A 24,210-nucleotide genomic window follows, 5' to 3' on the forward strand; every position below is an offset into this window, starting at 1 on the left:
GTGTGTGTGCGCATATATATATATATATATATATATATATATATATATATTTCTCCGCCGAAATCACTTTTAAACCCATTTCCACCTTTTTTTCCCTTCTCTTCCTCTTACTTTTTTTTCACGTTTTTTTACGTTTTTCTCCTTTTCGCCTCTTTTCTGGGCGTATTATTCTTCTTTTTCTTCTTTTTTTTCGTCTAATGCATACCCCATCAGTGCAGCAATGCTTATTCAATACCGCCAGCAGATGGAGACACTGGGGGATAATTTTCTAAGGATTTATACTGATTTTTCCTGTCTGAATTTGTCGCACAGAAAGTTGCAGGCCAAATATGTGTGACATTTCTGCGACTTTAGCTTCTAGAGCATTTTTACAACATTATACATAGGTGCTGAATACATAAAAAGCGACTGTTCAGCGACAGACAAGTCGCATCGGCTGAAAGTAGGCCAGAATGTCAGTCCATGTTGGAGCAGGTTTAGATACAGTCTAAAGCATAGATCTCAAAGTCTGTGCACAGAATTTAGCAAGGGCCTCGCACCTTCTGATGCATCAGGTAGGTGCACAATAGCATAGCCTAACCCTCTGTACTTTGGTCTATATTGATGCGGGACATAGACAGCCAGCTGATGACCAATCCATTAGTGCAATGGATGGCTGGAAGCATTTGTCTTTGCCTTTGCAATACCACAGAAGCAATGCATGGTCAATGTACAGCAATGACACACCTGTGTGAACAGCCAGGAGACCCCCCCCATGTTATGTTACATAGTTACATAGTTAGTACGGTCGAAAAAAGACATATGTCCATCAAGTTCAACCAGGGAATTAAGGGGTAGGGGTGTGGCGCGATATTGGGGAAGGGATGAGATTTTATATTTCTTCATAAGCATTAATCTTATTTTGTCAATTAGGAACATTCAGCACCCACCCGCTATCAAGGCAGCTGCCTATCATGTCATGCCCTACCTGCACAGGTGTGCTGGCTACTCAAATGATCCAATTAAGGAGGCCATTTAGTCAGCAGCAGCAGAAGTCCTGTGCCTGGACGCTCCAACAGGGGCCAGACACAAGCAGAAGCAGAAGCAGCAGAAGCAGCAGCAGCACCACCTTTTGTTTTTTGGCTGCAGCAGCAGCAAGGCCCACAGGGCTGGCTAGCTGGCTAGCCAGCAAGCAGGTAGCAATGAAAGTAGGAATCTTTCTTTTTAACCCTGTAAGGGGGTGGTGCACTGTACCCGAAGATACTGCCATATCGGGTCAATGCATAGGGCGACGGAAGCAAGCTTCGAAATCGGCCCCCGTTCTCAAAAATCCATTTAATATATGGTCCCCAGATAGGGGACGTATCAGATATTAAACTGATAAGAACAGATACTACACTTGATCTTAGCCAAAAGGCCGAGAAGCGATAACCGTGAAAGGGGCGGGCCCAACAAGGTCCCCTTCATGGGCACTATCACTGCTTGCTGTCAGGGAGGCTGCCAGACAATTTTCCATGCACACTCTGGGCTGGGGGGCAGTCAACCACCAGTACACACAGCAGAACCTAAACCCATACCATTATTGCTAAGCAGCAAGACAGGGGCCCATTGCACTCCCACGGGGCCTTTTTAAATGCAATCCATAACCCGGATTTGCCAGGAACCCTTCGTACTCCTCCTACTTGCATGTGACACTGGGCTTAGGATCTGCATAGGAAACACACACACAAGCACACACCTACCTTTGTTGCCTGCAGATGCCTCCTTGGCTGTCCCCAAACGGTATCAAACCAACACCCACGGGAAGCTGTAAGCATAGAGGACATGCCTGCACCCCATTGGACTTACCTGTGTGGGTTAAATCCGGGTTATTTGACAACCTATGGCGGTGATGGTTCTGCTCAGGCAGAGCAGTGCTGATGCTCCTCATAAAGCTGTCGCTGCTGTGAAGGTTCTAGGTGACATCACAAATCCCTATGGTTACATACACAACAAAGCTGGGTTGTTGTTGTTTACACTCTGCAAGGCCTGTGGAAGTGAGTGACATCATAGCACTGTAGTTCTGAGGGTTCAAGATGGATGCAACAATCTCCTGTTGCTTCTATGAAGGCCGTAATAGACGACATCACCAAAAAGCTCCATAGTCACATACACAGCAAAGGAGAGATGTTGTTTACACCTAGTGATGTCAGTGGTATTGAGTGACATCACAGCACAGTGCTAAGGCTCCTGGGCCTGGACACAGCAGCGGCTGCAATATCTCAACGGAGAATACGTTTATATCTATGTGTGTGTGTGCGCATATATATATATATATATATATATATATATATATATATTTCTCCGCCGAAATCACTTTTAAACCCATTTCCACCTTTTTTTCCCTTCTCTTCCTCTTACTTTTTTTTCACGTTTTTTTACGTTTTTCTCCTTTTCGCCTCTTTTCTGGGCGTATTATTCTTCTTTTTCTTCTTTTTTTTCGTCTAATGCATACCCCATCAGTGCAGCAATGCTTATTCAATACCGCCAGCAGATGGAGACACTGGGGGATAATTTTCTAAGGATTTATACTGATTTTTCCTGTCTGAATTTGTCGCACAGAAAGTTGCAGGCCAAATATGTGTGACATTTCTGCGACTTTAGCTTCTAGAGCATTTTTACAACATTATACATAGGTGCTGAATACATAAAAAGCGACTGTTCAGCGACAGACAAGTCGCATCGGCTGAAAGTAGGCCAGAATGTCAGTCCATGTTGGAGCAGGTTTAGATACAGTCTAAAGCATAGATCTCAAAGTCTGTGCACAGAATTTAGCAAGGGCCTCGCACCTTCTGATGCATCAGGTAGGTGCACAATAGCATAGCCTAACCCTCTGTACTTTGGTCTATATTGATGCGGGACATAGACAGCCAGCTGATGACCAATCCATTAGTGCAATGGATGGCTGGAAGCATTTGTCTTTGCAATACCACAGAAGCAATGCATGGTCAATGTACAGCAATGACACACCTGTGTGAACAGCCAGGAGACCCCCCCCATGTTATGTTACATAGTTACATAGTTAGTACGGTCGAAAAAAGACATATGTCCATCAAGTTCAACCAGGGAATTAAGGGGTAGGGGTGTGGCGCGATATTGGGGAAGGGATGAGATTTTATATTTCTTCATAAGCATTAATCTTATTTTGTCAATTAGGAACATTCAGCACCCACCCGCTATCAAGGCAGCTGCCTATCATGTCATGCCCTACCTGCACAGGTGTGCTGGCTACTCAAATGATCCAATTAAGGAGGCCATTTAGTCAGCAGCAGCAGAAGTCCTGTGCCTGGACGCTCCAACAGGGGCCAGACACAAGCAGAAGCAGAAGCAGCAGAAGCAGCAGCAGCACCACCTTTTGTTTTTTGGCTGCAGCAGCAGCAAGGCCCACAGGGCTGGCTAGCTGGCTAGCCAGCAAGCAGGTAGCAATGAAAGTAGGAATCTTTCTTTTTAACCCTGTAAGGGGGTGGTGCACTGTACCCGAAGATACTGCCATATCGGGTCAATGCATAGGGCGACGGAAGCAAGCTTCGAAATCGGCCCCCGTTCTCAAAAATCCATTTAATATATGGTCCCCAGATAGGGGACGTATCAGATATTAAACTGATAAGAACAGATACTACACTTGATCTTAGCCAAAAGGCCGAGAAGCGATAACCGTGAAAGGGGCGGGCCCAACAAGGTCCCCTTCATGGGCACTATCACTGCTTGCTGTCAGGGAGGCTGCCAGACAATTTTCCATGCACACTCTGGGCTGGGGGGCAGTCAACCACCAGTACACACAGCAGAACCTAAACCCATACCATTATTGCTAAGCAGCAAGACAGGGGCCCATTGCACTCCCACGGGGCCTTTTTAAATGCAATCCATAACCCGGATTTGCCAGGAACCCTTCTTACTCCTCCTACTTGCATGTGACACTGGGCTTAGGATCTGCATAGGAAACACACACACAAGCACACACCTACCTTTGTTGCCTGCAGATGCCTCCTTGGCTGTCCCCAAACGGTATCAAACCAACACCCACGGGAAGCTGTAAGCATAGAGGACATGCCTGCACCCCATTGGACTTACCTGTGTGGGTTAAATCCGGGTTATTTGACAACCTATGGCGGTGATGGTTCTGCTCAGGCAGAGCAGTGCTGATGCTCCTCATAAAGCTGTCGCTGCTGTGAAGGTTCTAGGTGACATCACAAATCCCTATGGTTACATACACAACAAAGCTGGGTTGTTGTTGTTTACACTCTGCAAGGCCTGTGGAAGTGAGTGACATCATAGCACTGTAGTTCTGAGGGTTCAAGATGGATGCAACAATCTCCTGTTGCTTCTATGAAGGCCGTAATAGACGACATCACCAAACAGCTCCATAGTCACATACACAGCAAAGGAGAGATGTTGTTTACACCTAGTGATGTCAGTGGTATTGAGTGACATCACAGCACAGTGCTAAGGCTCCTGGGCCTGGACACAGCAGCGGCTGCAATATCTCAACGGAGAATACGTTTATATCTATGTGTGTGTGTGCGCATATATATATATATATATATATATATATATATATATATATATATATTTCTCCGCCGAAATCACTTTTAAACCCATTTCCACCTTTTTTTCCCTTCTCTTCCTCTTACTTTTTTTTCACGTTTTTTTCCGTTTTTCTCCTTTTCGCCTCTTTTCTGGGCGTATTATTCTTCTTTTTCTTCTTTTTTTTCGTCTAATGCATACCCCATCAGTGCAGCAATGCTTATTCAATACCGCCAGCAGATGGAGACACTGGGGGATAATTTTCTAAGGATTTATACTGATTTTTCCTGTCTGAATTTGTCGCACAGAAAGTTGCAGGCCAAATATGTGTGACATTTCTGCGACTTTAGCTTCTAGAGCATTTTTACAACATTATACATAGGTGCTGAATACATAAAAAGCGACTGTTCAGCGACAGACAAGTCGCATCGGCTGAAAGTAGGCCAGAATGTCAGTCCATGTTGGAGCAGGTTTAGATACAGTCTAAAGCATAGATCTCAAAGTCTGTGCACAGAATTTAGCAAGGGCCTCGCACCTTCTGATGCATCAGGTAGGTGCACAATAGCATAGCCTAACCCTCTGTACTTTGGTCTATATTGATGCGGGACATAGACAGCCAGCTGATGACCAATCCATTAGTGCAATGGATGGCTGGAAGCATTTGTCTTTGCCTTTGCAATACCACAGAAGCAATGCATGGTCAATGTACAGCAATGACACACCTGTGTGAACAGCCAGGAGACCCCCCCCATGTTATGTTACATAGTTACATAGTTAGTACGGTCGAAAAAAGACATATGTCCATCAAGTTCAACCAGGGAATTAAGGGGTAGGGGTGTGGCGCGATATTGGGGAAGGGATGAGATTTTATATTTCTTCATAAGCATTAATCTTATTTTGTCAATTAGGAACATTCAGCACCCACCCGCTATCAAGGCAGCTGCCTATCATGTCATGCCCTACCTGCACAGGTGTGCTGGCTACTCAAATGATCCAATTAAGGAGGCCATTTAGTCAGCAGCAGCAGAAGTCCTGTGCCTGGACGCTCCAACAGGGGCCAGACACAAGCAGAAGCAGAAGCAGCAGAAGCAGCAGCAGCACCACCTTTTGTTTTTTGGCTGCAGCAGCAGCAAGGCCCACAGGGCTGGCTAGCTGGCTAGCCAGCAAGCAGGTAGCAATGAAAGTAGGAATCTTTCTTTTTAACCCTGTAAGGGGGTGGTGCACTGTACCCGAAGATACTGCCATATCGGGTCAATGCATAGGGCGACGGAAGCAAGCTTCGAAATCGGCCCCCGTTCTCAAAAATCCATTTAATATATGGTCCCCAGATAGGGGACGTATCAGATATTAAACTGATAAGAACAGATACTACACTTGATCTTAGCCAAAAGGCCGAGAAGCGATAACCGTGAAAGGGGCGGGCCCAACAAGGTCCCCTTCATGGGCACTATCACTGCTTGCTGTCAGGGAGGCTGCCAGACAATTTTCCATGCACACTCTGGGCTGGGGGGCAGTCAACCACCAGTACACACAGCAGAACCTAAACCCATACCATTATTGCTAAGCAGCAAGACAGGGGCCCATTGCACTCCCACGGGGCCTTTTTAAATGCAATCCATAACCCGGATTTGCCAGGAACCCTTCTTACTCCTCCTACTTGCATGTGACACTGGGCTTAGGATCTGCATAGGAAACACACACACAAGCACACACCTACCTTTGTTGCCTGCAGATGCCTCCTTGGCTGTCCCCAAACGGTATCAAACCAACACCCACGGGAAGCTGTAAGCATAGAGGACATGCCTGCACCCCATTGGACTTACCTGTGTGGGTTAAATCCGGGTTATTTGACAACCTATGGCGGTGATGGTTCTGCTCAGGCAGAGCAGTGCTGATGCTCCTCATAAAGCTGTCGCTGCTGTGAAGGTTCTAGGTGACATCACAAATCCCTATGGTTACATACACAACAAAGCTGGGTTGTTGTTGTTTACACTCTGCAAGGCCTGTGGAAGTGAGTGACATCATAGCACTGTAGTTCTGAGGGTTCAAGATGGATGCAACAATCTCCTGTTGCTTCTATGAAGGCCGTAATAGACGACATCACCAAACAGCTCCATAGTCACATACACAGCAAAGGAGAGATGTTGTTTACACCTAGTGATGTCAGTGGTATTGACTGACATCACAGCACAGTGCTAAGGCTCCTGGGCCTGGACACAGCAGCGGCTGCAATATCTCAACGGAGAATACGTTTATATCTATGTGTGTGTGTGCGCATATATATATATATATATATATATATATATATATATATATATATATATATATTTCTCTGCCGAAATCACTTTTAAACCCATTTCCACCTTTTTTTCCCTTCTCTTCCTCTTACTTTTTTTTCACGTTTTTTTACGTTTTTCTCCTTTTCGCCTCTTTTCTGGGCGTATTATTCTTCTTTTTCTTCTTTTTTTTCGTCTAATGCATACCCCATCAGTGCAGCAATGTTTATTCAATACCGCCAGCAGATGGAGACACTGGGGGATAATTTTCTAAGGATTTATACTGATTTTTCCTGTCTGAATTTGTCGCACAGAAAGTTGCAGGCCAAATATGTGTGACATTTCTGCGACTTTAGCTTCTAGAGCATTTTTACAACATTATACATAGGTGCTGAATACATAAAAAGCGACTGTTCAGCGACAGACAAGTCGCATCGGCTGAAAGTAGGCCAGAATGTCAGTCCATGTTGGAGCAGGTTTAGATACAGTCTAAAGCATAGATCTCAAAGTCTGTGCACAGAATTTAGCAAGGGCCTCGCACCTTCTGATGCATCAGGTAGGTGCACAATAGCATAGCCTAACCCTCTGTACTTTGGTCTATATTGATGCGGGACATAGACAGCCAGCTGATGACCAATCCATTAGTGCAATGGATGGCTGGAAGCATTTGTCTTTGCCTTTGCAATACCACAGAAGCAATGCATGGTCAATGTACAGCAATGACACACCTGTGTGAACAGCCAGGAGACCCCCCTCCATGTTATGTTACATAGTTACATAGTTAGTACGGTCGAAAAAAGACATATGTCCATCAAGTTCAACCAGGGAATTAAGGGGTAGGGGTGTGGCGCGATATTGGGGAAGGGATGAGATTTTATATTTCTTCATAAGCATTAATCTTATTTTGTCAATTAGGAACATTCAGCACCCACCCGCTATCAAGGCAGCTGCCTATCATGTCATGCCCTACCTGCACAGGTGTGCTGGCTACTCAAATGATCCAATTAAGGAGGCCATTTAGTCAGCAGCAGCAGAAGTCCTGTGCCTGGACGCTCCAACAGGGGCCAGACACAAGCAGAAGCAGAAGCAGCAGAAGCAGCAGCAGCACCACCTTTTGTTTTTTGGCTGCAGCAGCAGCAAGGCCCACAGGGCTGGCTAGCTGGCTAGCCAGCAAGCAGGTAGCAATGAAAGTAGGAATCTTTCTTTTTAACCCTGTAAGGGGGTGGTGCACTGTACCCGAAGATACTGCCATATCGGGTCAATGCATATGGCGACGGAAGCAAGCTTCGAAATCGGCCCCCGTTCTCAAAAATCCATTTAATATATGGTCCCCAGATAGGGGACGTATCAGATATTAAACTGATAAGAACAGATACTACACTTGATCTTAGCCAAAAGGCCGAGAAGCGATAACCGTGAAAGGGGCGGGCCCAACAAGGTCCCCTTCATGGGCACTATCACTGCTTGCTGTCAGGGAGGCTGCCAGACAATTTTCCATGCACACTCTGGGCTGGGGGGCAGTCAACCACCAGTACACACAGCAGAACCTAAACCCATACCATTATTGCTAAGCAGCAAGACAGGGGCCCATTGCACTCCCACGGGGCCTTTTTAAATGCAATCCATAACCCGGATTTGCCAGGAACCCTTCTTACTCCTCCTACTTGCATGTGACACTGGGCTTAGGATCTGCATAGGAAACACACACACAAGCACACACCTACCTTTGTTGCCTGCAGATGCCTCCTTGGCTGTCCCCAAACGGTATCAAACCAACACCCACGGGAAGCTGTAAGCATAGAGGACATGCCTGCACCCCATTGGACTTACCTGTGTGGGTTAAATCCGGGTTATTTGACAACCTATGGCGGTGATGGTTCTGCTCAGGCAGAGCAGTGCTGATGCTCCTCATAAAGCTGTCGCTGCTGTGAAGGTTCTAGGTGACATCACAAATCCCTATGGTTACATACACAACAAAGCTGGGTTGTTGTTGTTTACACTCTGCAAGGCCTGTGGAAGTGAGTGACATCATAGCACTGTAGTTCTGAGGGTTCAAGATGGATGCAACAATCTCCTGTTGCTTCTATGAAGGCCGTAATAGACGACATCACCAAACAGCTCCATAGTCACATACACAGCAAAGGAGAGATGTTGTTTACACCTAGTGATGTCAGTGGTATTGAGTGACATCACAGCACAGTGCTAAGGCTCCTGGGCCTGGACACAGCAGCGGCTGCAATATCTCAACGGAGAATACGTTTATATCTATGTGTGTGTGTGCGCATATATATATATATATATATATATATATATATATATATATATATATATATATTTCTCCGCCGAAATCACTTTTAAACCCATTTCCACCTTTTTTTCCCTTCTCTTCCTCTTACTTTTTTTTCACGTTTTTTTACGTTTTTCTCCTTTTCGCCTCTTTTCTGGGCGTATTATTCTTCTTTTTCTTCTTTTTTTTCGTCTAATGCATACCCCATCAGTGCAGCAATGCTTATTCAATACCGCCAGCAGATGGAGACACTGGGGGATAATTTTCTAAGGATTTATACTGATTTTTCCTGTCTGAATTTGTCGCACAGAAAGTTGCAGGCCAAATATGTGTGACATTTCTGCGACTTTAGCTTCTAGAGCATTTTTACAACATTATACATAGGTGCTGAATACATAAAAAGCGACTGTTCAGCGACAGACAAGTCGCATCGGCTGAAAGTAGGCCAGAATGTCAGTCCATGTTGGAGCAGGTTTAGATACAGTCTAAAGCATAGATCTCAAAGTCTGTGCACAGAATTTAGCAAGGGCCTCGCACCTTCTGATGCATCAGGTAGGTGCACAATAGCATAGCCTAACCCTCTGTACTTTGGTCTATATTGATGCGGGACATAGACAGCCAGCTGATGACCAATCCATTAGTGCAATGGATGGCTGGAAGCATTTGTCTTTGCCTTTGCAATACCACAGAAGCAATGCATGGTCAATGTACAGCAATGACACACCTGTGTGAACAGCCAGGAGACCCCCCCCATGTTATGTTACATAGTTACATAGTTAGTACGGTCGAAAAAAGACATATGTCCATCAAGTTCAACCAGGGAATTAAGGGGTAGGGGTGTGGCGCGATATTGGGGAAGGGATGAGATTTTATATTTCTTCATAAGCATTAATCTTATTTTGTCAATTAGGAACATTCAGCACCCACCCGCTATCAAGGCAGCTGCCTATCATGTCATGCCCTACCTGCACAGGTGTGCTGGCTACTCAAATGATCCAATTAAGGAGGCCATTTAGTCAGCAGCAGCAGAAGTCCTGTGCCTGGACGCTCCAACAGGGGCCAGACACAAGCAGAAGCAGAAGCAGCAGAAGCAGCAGCAGCACCACCTTTTGTTTTTTGGCTGCAGCAGCAGCAAGGCCCACAGGGCTGGCTAGCTGGCTAGCCAGCAAGCAGGTAGCAATGAAAGTAGGAATCTTTCTTTTTAACCCTGTAAGGGGGTGGTGCACTGTACCCGAAGATACTGCCATATCGGGTCAATGCATAGGGCGACGGAAGCAAGCTTCGAAATCGGCCCCCGTTCTCAAAAATCCATTTAATATATGGTCCCCAGATAGGGGACGTATCAGATATTAAACTGATAAGAACAGATACTACACTTGATCTTAGCCAAAAGGCCGAGAAGCGATAACCGTGAAAGGGGCGGGCCCAACAAGGTCCCCTTCATGGGCACTATCACTGCTTGCTGTCAGGGAGGCTGCCAGACAATTTTCCATGCACACTCTGGGCTGGGGGGCAGTCAACCACCAGTACACACAGCAGAACCTAAACCCATACCATTATTGCTAAGCAGCAAGACAGGGGCCCATTGCACTCCCACGGGGCCTTTTTAAATGCAATCCATAACCCGGATTTGCCAGGAACCCTTCTTACTCCTCCTACTTGCATGTGACACTGGGCTTAGGATCTGCATAGGAAACACACACACAAGCACACACCTACCTTTGTTGCCTGCAGATGCCTCCTTGGCTGTCCCCAAACGGTATCAAACCAACACCCACGGGAAGCTGTAAGCATAGAGGACATGCCTGCACCCCATTGGACTTACCTGTGTGGGTTAAATCCGGGTTATTTGACAACCTATGGCGGTGATGGTTCTGCTCAGGCAGAGCAGTGCTGATGCTCCTCATAAAGCTGTCGCTGCTGTGAAGGTTCTAGGTGACATCACAAATCCCTATGGTTACATACACAACAAAGCTGGGTTGTTGTTGTTTACACTCTGCAAGGCCTGTGGAAGTGAGTGACATCATAGCACTGTAGTTCTGAGGGTTCAAGATGGATGCAACAATCTCCTGTTGCTTCTATGAAGGCCGTAATAGACGACATCACCAAACAGCTCCATAGTCACATACACAGCAAAGGAGAGATGTTGTTTACACCTAGTGATGTCAGTGGTATTGAGTGACATCACAGCACAGTGCTAAGGCTCCTGGGCCTGGACACAGCAGCGGCTGCAATATCTCAACGGAGAATACGTTTATATCTATGTGTGTGTGTGCGCATATATATATATATATATATATATATATATATATATATATATATATATATATATATATATATATATTTCTCCGCCGAAATCACTTTTAAACCCATTTCCACCTTTTTTTCCCTTCTCTTCCTCTTACTTTTTTTTCACGTTTTTTTACGTTTTTCTCCTTTTCGCCTCTTTTCTGGGCGTATTATTCTTCTTTTTCTTCTTTTTTTTCGTCTAATGCATACCCCATCAGTGCAGCAATGCTTATTCAATACCGCCAGCAGATGGAGACACTGGGGGATAATTTTCTAAGGATTTATACTGATTTTTCCTGTCTGAATTTGTCGCACAGAAAGTTGCAGGCCAAATATGTGTGACATTTCTGCGACTTTAGCTTCTAGAGCATTTTTACAACATTATACATAGGTGCTGAATACATAAAAAGCGACTGTTCAGCGACAGACAAGTCGCATCGGCTGAAAGTAGGCCAGAATGTCAGTCCATGTTGGAGCAGGTTTAGATACAGTCTAAAGCATAGATCTCAAAGTCTGTGCACAGAATTTAGCAAGGGCCTCGCACCTTCTGATGCATCAGGTAGGTGCACAATAGCATAGCCTAACCCTCTGTACTTTGGTCTATATTGATGCGGGACATAGACAGCCAGCTGATGACCAATCCATTAGTGCAATGGATGGCTGGAAGCATTTGTCTTTGCCTTTGCAATACCACAGAAGCAATGCATGGTCAATGTACAGCAATGACACACCTGTGTGAACAGCCAGGAGACCCCCCCCCCCCCCCCATGTTATGTTACATAGTTACATAGTTAGTACGGTCGAAAAAAGACATATGTCCATCAAGTTCAACCAGGGAATTAAGGGGTAGGGGTGTGGCGCGATATTGGGGAAGGGATGAGATTTTATATTTCTTCATAAGCATTAATCTTATTTTGTCAATTAGGAACATTCAGCACCCACCCGCTATCAAGGCAGCTGCCTATCATGTCATGCCCTACCTGCACAGGTGTGCTGGCTACTCAAATGATCCAATTAAGGAGGCCATTTAGTCAGCAGCAGCAGAAGTCCTGTGCCTGGACGCTCCAACAGGGGCCAGACACAAGCAGAAGCAGAAGCAGCAGCAGCACCACCTTTTGTTTTTTGGCTGCAGCAGCAGCAAGGCCCACAGGGCTGGCTAGCTGGCTAGCCAGCAAGCAGGTAGCAATGAAAGTAGGAATCTTTCTTTTTAACCCTGTAAGGGGGTGGTGCACTGTACCCGAAGATACTGCCATATCGGGTCAATGCATAGGGCGACGGAAGCAAGCTTCGAAATCGGCCCCCGTTCTCAAAAATCCATTTAATATATGGTCCCCAGATAGGGGACGTATCAGATATTAAACTGATAAGAACAGATACTACACTTGATCTTAGCCAAAAGGCCGAGAAGCGATAACCGTGAAAGGGGCGGGCCCAACAAGGTCCCCTTCATGGGCACTATCACTGCTTGCTGTCAGGGAGGCTGCCAGACAATTTTCCATGCACACTCTGGGCTGGGGGGCAGTCAACCACCAGTACACACAGCAGAACCTAAACCCATACCATTATTGCTAAGCAGCAAGACAGGGGCCCATTGCACTCCCACGGGGCCTTTTTAAATGCAATCCATAACCCGGATTTGCCAGGAACCCTTCTTACTCCTCCTACTTGCATGTGACACTGGGCTTAGGATCTGCATAGGAAACACACACACAAGCACACACCTACCTTTGTTGCCTGCAGATGCCTCCTTGGCTGTCCCCAAACGGTATCAAACCAACACCCACGGGAAGCTGTAAGCATAGAGGACATGCCTGCACCCCATTGGACTTACCTGTGTGGGTTAAATCCGGGTTATTTGACAACCTATGGCGGTGATGGTTCTGCTCAGGCAGAGCAGTGCTGATGCTCCTCATAAAGCTGTCGCTGCTGTGAAGGTTCTAGGTGACATCACAAATCCCTATGGTTACATACACAACAAAGCTGGGTTGTTGTTGTTTACACTCTGCAAGGCCTGTGGAAGTGAGTGACATCATAGCACTGTAGTTCTGAGGGTTCAAGATGGATGCAACAATCTCCTGTTGCTTCTATGAAGGCCGTAATAGACGACATCACCAAACAGCTCCATAGTCACATACACAGCAAAGGAGAGATGTTGTTTACACCTAGTGATGTCAGTGGTATTGAGTGACATCACAGCACAGTGCTAAGGCTCCTGGGCCTGGACACAGCAGCGGCTGCAATATCTCAACGGAGAATACGTTTATATCTATGTGTGTGTGTGAGCATATATATATATATATATATATATATATATATATATATATATATATATATATATATATATATATATATTTCTCCGCCGAAATCACTTTTAAACCCATTTCCACCTTTTTTTCCCTTCTCTTCCTCTTACTTTTTTTTCACGTTTTTTTACGTTTTTCTCCTTTTCGCCTCTTTTCTGGGCGTATTATTCTTCTTTTTCTTCTTTTTTTTCGTCTAATGCATACCCCATCAGTGCAGCAATGCTTATTCAATACCGCCAGCAGATGGAGACACTGGGGGATAATTTTCTAAGGATTTATACTGATTTTTCCTGTCTGAATTTGTCGCACAGAAAGTTGCAGGCCAAATATGTGTGACATTTCTGCGACTTTAGCTTCTAGAGCATTTTTACAACATTATACATAGGTGCTGAATACATAAAAAGCGACTGTTCAGCGACAGACAAGTCGCATCGGCTGAAAGTAGGCCAGAATGTCAGTCCATGTTGGAGCAGGTTTAGATACAGTCTAAAGCATAGATCTCAAAGTCTGTGCACAGAATTTAGCAAGGGCCTCGCACCTTCTGATGCATCAGGTAGGTGCACAATAGCATAGCCTAACCCTCTGTACTTTGGTCTATATTGATGCGGGACATAGACAGCCAGCTGATGACCAATCCATTAGTGCAATGGATGGCTGGAAGCATTTGTCTTTGCCTTTGCAATACCACAGAAGCAATGCATGGTCAATGTACAGCAATGACACACCTGTGTGAACAGCCAGGAGACCCCCCCCATGTTATGTTACATAGTTACATAGTTAGTACGGTCGAAAAAAGACATATGTCCATCAAGTTCAACCAGGGAATTAAGGGGTAGGGGTGTGGCGCGATATTGGGGATGGGATGAGATTTTATATTTCTTCATAAGCATTAATCTTATTTTGTCAATTAGGAACATTCAGCACCCACCCGCTATCAAGGCAGCTGCCTATCATGTCATGCCCTACCTGCACAGGTGTGCTGGCTACTCAAATGATCCAATTAAGGAGGCCATTTAGTCAGCAGCAGCAGAAGTCCTGTGCCTGGACGCTCCAACAGGGGCCAGACACAAGCAGAAGCAGAAGCAGCAGAAGCAGCAGCAGCACCACCTTTTGTTTTTTGGCTGCAGCAGCAGCAAGGCCCACAGGGCTGGCTAGCTGGCTAGCCAGCAAGCAGGTAGCAATGAAAGTAGGAATCTTTCTTTTTAACCCTGTAAGGGGGTGGTGCACTGTACCCGAAGATACTGCCATATCGGGTCAATGCATAGGGCGACGGAAGCAAGCTTCGAAATCGGCCCCCGTTCTCAAAAATCCATTTAATATATGGTCCCCAGATAGGGGACGTATCAGATATTAAACTGATAAGAACAGATACTACACTTGATCTTAGCCAAAAGGCCGAGAAGCGATAACCGTGAAAGGGGCGGGCCCAACAAGGTCCCCTTCATGGGCACTATCACTGCTTGCTGTCAGGGAGGCTGCCAGACAATTTTCCATGCACACTCTGGGCTGGGGGGCAGTCAACCACCAGTACACACAGCAGAACCTAAACCCATACCATTATTGCTAAGCAGCAAGACAGGGGCCCATTGCACTCCCACGGGGCCTTTTTAAATGCAATCCATAACCCGGATTTGCCAGGAACCCTTCTTACTCCTCCTACTTGCATGTGACACTGGGCTTAGGATCTGCATAGGAAACACACACACAAGCACACACCTACCTTTGTTGCCTGCAGATGCCTCCTTGGCTGTCCCCAAACGGTATCAAACCAACACCCACGGGAAGCTGTAAGCATAGAGGACATGCCTGCACCCCATTGGACTTACCTGTGTGGGTTAAATCCGGGTTATTTGACAACCTATGGCGGTGATGGTTCTGCTCAGGCAGAGCAGTGCTGATGCTCCTCATAAAGCTGTCGCTGCTGTGAAGGTTCTAGGTGACATCACAAATCCCTATGGTTACATACACAACAAAGCTGGGTTGTTGTTGTTTACACTCTGCAAGGCCTGTGGAAGTGAGTGACATCATAGCACTGTAGTTCTGAGGGTTCAAGATGGATGCAACAATCTCCTGTTGCTTCTATGAAGGCCGTAATAGACGACATCACCAAACAGCTCCATAGTCACATGCACAGCAAAGGAGAGATGTTGTTTACACCTAGTGATGTCAGTGGTATTGAGTGACATCACAGCACAGTGCTAAGGCTCCTGGGCCTGGACACAGCAGCGGCTGCAATATCTCAACGGAGAATACGTTTATATCTATGTGTGTGTGTGCGCATATATATATATATATATATATATATATATATATATATATTTCTCCGCCGAAATCACTTTTAAACCCATTTCCACCTTTTTTTCCCTTCTATTCCTCTTACTTTTTTTTCACGTTTTTTTACGTTTTTCTCCTTTTCGCCTCTTTTCTGGGCGTATTATTCTTCTTTTTCTTCTTTTTTTTCGTCTAATGCATACCCCATCAGTGCAGCAATGCTTATTCAATACCGCCAGCAGATGGAGACACTGGGGGATAATTTTCTAAGGATTTATACTGATTTTTCCTGTCTGAATTTGTCGCACAGAAAGTTGCAGGCCAAATATGTGTGACATTTCTGCGACTTTAGCTTCTAGAGCATTTTTACAACATTATACATAGGTGCTGAATACATAAAAAGCGACTGTTCAGCGACAGACAAGTCGCATCGGCTGAAAGTAGGCCAGAATGTCAGTCCATGTTGGAGCAGGTTTAGATACAGTCTAAAGCATAGATCTCAAAGTCTGTGCACAGAATTTAGCAAGGGCCTCGCACCTTCTGATGCATCAGGTAGGTGCACAATAGCATAGCCTAACCCTCTGTACTTTGGTCTATATTGATGCGGGACATAGACAGCCAGCTGATGACCAATCCATTAGTGCAATGGATGGCTGGAAGCATTTGTCTTTGCCTTTGCAATACCACAGAAGCAATGCATGGTCAATGTACAGCAATGACACACCTGTGTGAACAGCCAGGAGACCCCCCCCATGTTATGTTACATAGTTACATAGTTAGTACGGTCGAAAAAAGACATATGTCCATCAAGTTCAACCAGGGAATTAAGGGGTAGGGGTGTGGCGCGATATTGGGGAAGGGATGAGATTTTATATTTCTTCATAAGCATTAATCTTATTTTGTCAATTAGGAACATTCAGCACCCACCCGCTATCAAGGCAGCTGCCTATCATGTCATGCCCTACCTGCACAGGTGTGCTGGCTACTCAAATGATCCAATTAAGGAGGCCATTTAGTCAGCAGCAGCAGAAGTCCTGTGCCTGGACGCTCCAACAGGGGCCAGACACAAGCAGAAGCAGCAGCAGCACCACCTTTTGTTTTTTGGCTGCAGCAGCAGCAAGGCCCACAGGGCTGGCTAGCTGGCTAGCCAGCAAGCAGGTAGCAATGAAAGTAGGAATCTTTCTTTTTAACCCTGTAAGGGGGTGGTGCACTGTACCCGAAGATACTGCCATATCGGGTCAATGCATAGGGCGACGGAAGCAAGCTTCGAAATCGGCCCCCGTTCTCAAAAATCCATTTAATATATGGTCCCCAGATAGGGGACGTATCAGATATTAAACTGATAAGAACAGATACTACACTTGATCTTAGCCAAAAGGCCGAGAAGCGATAACCGTGAAAGGGGCGGGCCCAACAAGGTCCCCTTCATGGGCACTATCACTGCTTGCTGTCAGGGAGGCTGCCAGACAATTTTCCATGCACACTCTGGGCTGGGGGGCAGTCAACCACCAGTACACACAGCAGAACCTAAACCCATACCATTATTGCTAAGCAGCAAGACAGGGGCCCATTGCACTCCCACGGGGCCTTTTTAAATGCAATCCATAACCCGGATTTGCCAGGAACCCTTCTTACTCCTCCTACTTGCATGTGACACTGGGCTTAGGATCTGCATAGGAAACACACACACAAGCACACACCTACCTTTGTTGCCTGCAGATGCCTCCTTGGCTGTCCCCAAACGGTATCAAACCAACACCCACGGGAAGCTGTAAGCATAGAGGACATGCCTGCACCCCATTGGACTTACCTGTGTGGGTTAAATCCGGGTTATTTGACAACCTATGGCGGTGATGGTTCTGCTCAGGCAGAGCAGTGCTGATGCTCCTCATAAAGCTGTCGCTGCTGTGAAGGTTCTAGGTGACATCACAAATCCCTATGGTTACATACACAACAAAGCTGGGTTGTTGTTGTTTACACTCTGCAAGGCCTGTGGAAGTGAGTGACATCATAGCACTGTAGTTCTGAGGGTTCAAGATGGATGCAACAATCTCCTGTTGCTTCTATGAAGGCCGTAATAGACGACATCACCAAACAGCTCCATAGTCACATACACAGCAAAGGAGAGATGTTGTTTACACCTAGTGATGTCAGTGGTATTGAGTGACATCACAGCACAGTGCTAAGGCTCCTGGGCCTGGACACAGCAGCGGCTGCAATATCTCAACGGAGAATACGTTTATATCTATGTGTGTGTGTATATTTCTCCGCCGAAATCACTTTTAAACCCATTTCCACCTTTTTTTCCCTTCTCTTCCTCTTACTTTTTTTCACGTTTTTTTACGTTTTTCTCCTTTTCGCCTCTTTTCTGGGCGTATTATTCTTCTTTTTCTTCTTTTTTTTCGTCTAATGCATACCCCATCAGTGCAGCAATGCTTATTCAATACCGCCAGCAGATGGAGACACTGGGGGATAATTTTCTAAGGATTTATACTGATTTTTCCTGTCTGAATTTGTCGCACAGAAAGTTGCAGGCCAAATATGTGTGACATTTCTGCGACTTTAGCTTCTAGAGCATTTTTACAACATTATACATAGGTGCTGAATACATAAAAAGCGACTGTTCAGCGACAGACAAGTCGCATCGGCTGAAAGTAGGCCAGAATGTCAGTCCATGTTGGAGCAGGTTTAGATACAGTCTAAAGCATAGATCTCAAAGTCTGTGCACAGAATTTAGCAAGGGCCTCGCACCTTCTGATGCATCAGGTAGGTGCACAATAGCATAGCCTAACCCTCTGTACTTTGGTCTATATTGATGCGGGACATAGACAGCCAGCTGATGACCAATCCATTAGTGCAATGGATGGCTGGAAGCATTTGTCTTTGCCTTTGCAATACCACAGAAGCAATGCATGGTCAATGTACAGCAATGACACACCTGTGTGAACAGCCAGGAGACCCCCCCCATGTTATGTTACATAGTTACATAGTTAGTACGGTCGAAAAAAGACATATGTCCATCAAGTTCAACCAGGGAATTAAGGGGTAGGGGTGTGGCGCGATATTGGGGAAGGGATGAGATTTTATATTTCTTCATAAGCATTAATCTTATTTTGTCAATTAGGAACATTCAGCACCCACCCGCTATCAAGGCAGCTGCCTATCATGTCATGCCCTACCTGCACAGGTGTGCTGGCTACTCAAATGATCCAATTAAGGAGGCCATTTAGTCAGCAGCAGCAGAAGTCCTGTGCCTGGACGCTCCAACAGGGGCCAGACACAAGCAGAAGCAGAAGCAGCAGAAGCAGCAGCAGCAGCAGCAGCAGCACCACCTTTTGTTTTTTGGCTGCAGCAGCAGCAAGGCCCACAGGGCTGGCTAGCTGGCTAGCCAGCAAGCAGGTAGCAATGAAAGTAGGAATCTTTCTTTTTAACCCTGTAAGGGGGTGGTGCACTGTACCCGAAGATACTGCCATATCGGGTCAATGCATAGGGCGACGGAAGCAAGCTTCGAAATCGGCCCCCGTTCTCAAAAATCCATTTAATATATGGTCCCCAGATAGGGGACGTATCAGATATTAAACTGATAAGAACAGATTTTTTTTTTTTTTTTTATCTAAAGCCGAGGAACGTGCTTTCGATTCACCCAAAGTGCAAGAAAAAGTGCAAACGTGTTACACTAAAAAAACGTGCACAAAGGATGCGGTCTATCGCAAGCCCTTCTCCGATAGGAGAGAGGCCCCCCAACAAACCTTACCCTTCGCCTCCGGACCAAAAGGTACCTGCGAGGTTCCAGGTTCGATGTCCCTTTTCGCCGAAGCTACTAGGGGACCACAAATGCTCCCGGCATCCCCCTTGGCGTTGGCCAAGGTATCTGCCCGCAGAGCCGATTACGGTAGGTACTCTGCCAAAGCAGGAGTACCCGGGGTGTTTGCAGGGAGGTGCGGAACCTAATGGCCACACACACCTCCCCTAGACCGCCAGGAGGGACACCCAGAAGGGCTACCGCATCCTGACAAATCCTGTGAACACACAACACGCAAAAAGTGACACAGTGAGACAAAAAAGAAATAAATAAGTGAATGTGTGCAGATATACTGCCCGGACATCCGGCCGGATCTATAAAAATTTCTCTGATCCTAGCCAGAAGGCCGGGAATCAAGAGGTGAGTGCCACAAGGTGAAGAGATTATGGTGCCCGTGCTTCAACTCAGTGAGTCTATTCTCCCAGTGAGTTTCGGCACCTCGGGGTCACCACTCCCCGAGGCACAAAAGTACCTCGGCTCTAGACCCTCTCAGCCTCATGGCGAGACCCGGAGGGAACAGGTCACATCGGGGCAGCCGTCGAGCTGATTCCTCAGAACCAGCCCCGGAAAGCCCTGGTACACCTGAATCCTCCATGCAGCACCCATCCCCACCAGCATGAAAACTGATAAGAACAGATACTACACTTGATCTTAGCCAAAAGGCCGAGAAGCGATAACCGTGAAAGGGGCGGGCCCAACAAGGTCCCCTTCATGGGCACTATCACTGCTTGCTGTCAGGGAGGCTGCCAGACAATTTTCCATGCACACTCTGGGCTGGGGGGCAGTCAACCACCAGTACACACAGCAGAACCTAAACCCATACCATTATTGCTAAGCAGCAAGACAGGGGCCCATTGCACTCCCACGGGGCCTTTTTAAATGCAATCCATAACCCGGATTTGCCAGGAACCCTTCTTACTCCTCCTACTTGCATGTGACACTGGGCTTAGGATCTGCATAGGAAACACACACACAAGCACACACCTACCTTTGTTGCCTGCAGATGCCTCCTTGGCTGTCCCCAAACGGTATCAAACCAACACCCACGGGAAGCTGTAAGCATAGAGGACATGCCTGCACCCCATTGGACTTACCTGTGTGGGTTAAATCCGGGTTATTTGACAACCTATGGCGGTGATGGTTCTGCTCAGGCAGAGCAGTGCTGATGCTCCTCATAAAGCTGTCGCTGCTGTGAAGGTTCTAGGTGATATCACAATCCCTATGGTTACATACACAACAAAGCTGGGTTGTTGTTGTTTACACTCTGCAAGGCCTGTGGAAGTGAGTGACATCATAGCACTGTAGTTCTGAGGGTTCTAGATGGATGCAACAATCTCCTGTTGCTTCTATGAAGGCCATAATAGACGACATCACCAAACAGCTCCATAGTCACATACACAGCAAAGGAGAGATGTTGTTTACACCTAGTGATGTCAGTGGTATTGAGTGACATCACAGCACAGTGCTAAGGCTCCTGGGCCTGGACACAGCAGCGGCTGCAATATCTCAACGGAGAATACGTTTATATATATGTGTGTGTGTGCGCGTATATATATATATATATATATATATATATATATATATATATATATTTCTCCGCCGAAATCACTTTTAAACCCATTTCCACCTTTTTTTCCCTTCTCTTCCTCTTACTTTTTTTTCACGTTTTTTTACGTTTTTCTCCTTTTCGCCTCTTTTCTGGGCGTATTATTCTTCTTTTTCTTCTTTTTTTTCGTCTAATGCATACCCCATCAGTGCAGCAATGCTTATTCAATACCGCCAGCAGATGGAGACACTGGGGGATAATTTTCTAAGGATTTATACTGATTTTTCCTGTCTGAATTTGTCGCACAGAAAGTTGCAGGCCAAATATGTGTGACATTTCTGCGACTTTAGCTTCTAGAGCATTTTTACAACATTATACATAGGTGCTGAATACATAAAAAGCGACTGTTCAGCGACAGACAAGTCGCATCGGCTGAAAGTAGGCCAGAATGTCAGTCCATGTTGGAGCAGGTTTAGATACAGTCTAAAGCATAGATCTCAAAGTCTGTGCACAGAATTTAGCAAGGGCCTCGCACCTTCTGATGCATCAGGTAGGTGCACAATAGCATAGCCTAACCCTCTGTACTTTGGTCTATATTGATGCGGGACATAGACAGCCAGCTGATGACCAATCCATTAGTGCAATGGATGGCTGGAAGCATTTGTCTTTGCCTTTGCAATACCACAGAAGCAATGCATGGTCAATGTACAGCAATGACACACCTGTGTGAACAGCCAGGAGACCCCCCCCATGTTATGTTACATAGTTACATAGTTAGTACGGTCGAAAAAAGACATATGTCCATCAAGTTCAACCAGGGAATTAAGGGGTAGGGGTGTGGCGCGATATTGGGGAAGGGATGAGATTTTATATTTCTTCATAAGCATTAATCTTATTTTGTCAATTAGGAACATTCAGCACCCACCCGCTATCAAGGCAGCTGCCTATCATGTCATGCCCTACCTGCACAGGTGTGCTGGCTACTCAAATGATCCAATTAAGGAGGCCATTTAGTCAGCAGCAGCAGAAGTCCTGTGCCTGGACGCTCCAACAGGGGCCAGACACAAGCAGAAGCAGAAGCAGCAGAAGCAGCAGCAGCACCACCTTTTGTTTTTTGGCTGCAGCAGCAGCAAGGCCCACAGGGCTGGCTAGCTGGCTAGCCAGCAAGCAGGTAGCAATGAAAGTAGGAATCTTTCTTTTTAACCCTGTAAGGGGGTGGTGCACTGTACCCGAAGATACTGCCATATCGGGTCAATGCATAGGGCGACGGAAGCAAGCTTCGAAATCGGCCCCCGTTCTCAAAAATCCATTTAATATATGGTCCCCAGATAGGGGACGTATCAGATATTAAACTGATAAGAACAGATACTACACTTGATCTTAGCCAAAAGGCCGAGAAGCGATAACCGTGAAAGGGGCGGGCCCAACAAGGTCCCCTTCATGGGCACTATCACTGCTTGCTGTCAGGGAGGCTGCCAGACAATTTTCCATGCACACTCTGGGCTGGGGGGCAGTCAACCACCAGTACACACAGCAGAACCTAAACCCATACCATTATTGCTAAGCAGCAAGACAGGGGCCCATTGCACTCCCACGGGGCCTTTTTAAATGCAATCCATAACCCGGATTTGCCAGGAACCCTTCTTACTCCTCCTACTTGCATGTGACACTGGGCTTAGGATCTGCATAGGAAACACACACACAAGCACACACCTACCTTTGTTGCCTGCAGATGCCTCCTTGGCTGTCCCCAAACGGTATCAAACCAACACCCACGGGAAGCTGTAAGCATAGAGGACATGCCTGCACCCCATTGGACTTACCTGTGTGGGTTAAATCCGGGTTATTTGACAACCTATGGCGGTGATGGTTCTGCTCAGGCAGAGCAGTGCTGATGCTCCTCATAAAGCTGTCGCTGCTGTGAAGGTTCTAGGTGACATCACAAATCCCTATGGTTACATACACAACAAAGCTGGGTTGTTGTTGTTTACACTCTGCAAGGCCTGTGGAAGTGAGTGACATCATAGCACTGTAGTTCTGAGGGTTCAAGATGGATGCAACAATCTCCTGTTGCTTCTATGAAGGCCGTAATAGACGACATCACCAAACAGCTCCATAGTCACATACACAGCAAAGGAGAGATGTTGTTTACACCTAGTGATGTCAGTGGTATTGAGTGACATCACAGCACAGTGCTAAGGCTCCTGGGCCTGGACACAGCAGCGGCTGCAATATCTCAACGGAGAATACGTTTATATCTATGTGTGTGTGTATATTTCTCCGCCGAAATCACTTTTAAACCCATTTCCACCTTTTTTTCCCTTCTCTTCCTCTTACTTTTTTTCACGTTTTTTTACGTTTTTCTCCTTTTCGCCTCTTTTCTGGGCGTATTATTCTTCTTTTTCTTCTTTTTTTTCGTCTAATGCATACCCCATCAGTGCAGCAATGCTTATTCAATACCGCCAGCAGATGGAGACACTGGGGGATAATTTTCTAAGGATTTATACTGATTTTTCCTGTCTGAATTTGTCGCACAGAAAGTTGCAGGCCAAATATGTGTGACATTTCTGCGACTTTAGCTTCTAGAGCATTTTTACAACATTATACATAGGTGCTGAATACATAAAAAGCGACTGTTCAGCGACAGACAAGTCGCATCGGCTGAAAGTAGGCCAGAATGTCAGTCCATGTTGGAGCAGGTTTAGATACAGTCTAAAGCATAGATCTCAAAGTCTGTGCACAGAATTTAGCAAGGGCCTCGCACCTTCTGATGCATCAGGTAGGTGCACAATAGCATAGCCTAACCCTCTGTACTTTGGTCTATATTGATGCGGGACATAGACAGCCAGCTGATGACCAATCCATTAGTGCAATGGATGGCTGGAAGCATTTGT

General features: G+C 46.1%; 10 non-coding genes and 1 pseudogene across 10 annotated transcripts; all 11 read right to left on the reverse strand.

The window, feature by feature from the left end:
• Positions 1-1,217: 1,217 nt before the first annotated feature.
• Positions 1,218-1,408, reverse strand: LOC130324794 (U2 spliceosomal RNA). The gene has a single exon (XR_008869732.1). It is a non-coding gene; the product is annotated as a U2 spliceosomal RNA (small nuclear RNA).
• Positions 1,409-3,479: 2,071 nt separating this feature from the next.
• Positions 3,480-3,670, reverse strand: LOC130324795 (U2 spliceosomal RNA). The gene has a single exon (XR_008869733.1). It is a non-coding gene; the product is annotated as a U2 spliceosomal RNA (small nuclear RNA).
• A 2,085-nt stretch (positions 3,671-5,755) lies between these two features.
• Positions 5,756-5,946, reverse strand: LOC130324796 (U2 spliceosomal RNA). Its single transcript, XR_008869734.1, has one exon. It is a non-coding gene; the product is annotated as a U2 spliceosomal RNA (small nuclear RNA).
• Positions 5,947-8,038: 2,092 nt separating this feature from the next.
• On the reverse strand, positions 8,039-8,229 carry LOC130324765 (U2 spliceosomal RNA). The gene has a single exon (XR_008869714.1). It is a non-coding gene; the product is annotated as a U2 spliceosomal RNA (small nuclear RNA).
• A 2,091-nt stretch (positions 8,230-10,320) lies between these two features.
• On the reverse strand, positions 10,321-10,511 carry LOC130324797 (U2 spliceosomal RNA). Its single transcript, XR_008869735.1, has one exon. It is a non-coding gene; the product is annotated as a U2 spliceosomal RNA (small nuclear RNA).
• A 2,104-nt stretch (positions 10,512-12,615) lies between these two features.
• On the reverse strand, positions 12,616-12,806 carry LOC130324799 (U2 spliceosomal RNA). The gene has a single exon (XR_008869736.1). It is a non-coding gene; the product is annotated as a U2 spliceosomal RNA (small nuclear RNA).
• A 2,107-nt stretch (positions 12,807-14,913) lies between these two features.
• On the reverse strand, positions 14,914-15,104 carry LOC130324800 (U2 spliceosomal RNA). The gene has a single exon (XR_008869737.1). It is a non-coding gene; the product is annotated as a U2 spliceosomal RNA (small nuclear RNA).
• A 2,064-nt stretch (positions 15,105-17,168) lies between these two features.
• LOC130324801 (U2 spliceosomal RNA) lies at positions 17,169-17,359 on the reverse strand. Its single transcript, XR_008869738.1, has one exon. It is a non-coding gene; the product is annotated as a U2 spliceosomal RNA (small nuclear RNA).
• A 2,050-nt stretch (positions 17,360-19,409) lies between these two features.
• On the reverse strand, positions 19,410-19,592 carry LOC130324777 (U2 spliceosomal RNA). Its single transcript, XR_008869724.1, has one exon. It is a non-coding gene; the product is annotated as a U2 spliceosomal RNA (small nuclear RNA).
• Positions 19,593-20,335: 743 nt separating this feature from the next.
• On the reverse strand, positions 20,336-20,445 carry LOC130324784 (U2 spliceosomal RNA; annotated as a pseudogene).
• Positions 20,446-22,529: 2,084 nt separating this feature from the next.
• On the reverse strand, positions 22,530-22,720 carry LOC130324802 (U2 spliceosomal RNA). Its single transcript, XR_008869739.1, has one exon. It is a non-coding gene; the product is annotated as a U2 spliceosomal RNA (small nuclear RNA).
• Positions 22,721-24,210: the final 1,490 nt, after the last annotated feature.

Source organism: Hyla sarda, unplaced genomic scaffold (genome assembly GCF_029499605.1).
Source record: "Hyla sarda isolate aHylSar1 unplaced genomic scaffold, aHylSar1.hap1 scaffold_266, whole genome shotgun sequence".
Taxonomy (NCBI): domain Eukaryota; kingdom Metazoa; phylum Chordata; class Amphibia; order Anura; family Hylidae; genus Hyla; species Hyla sarda.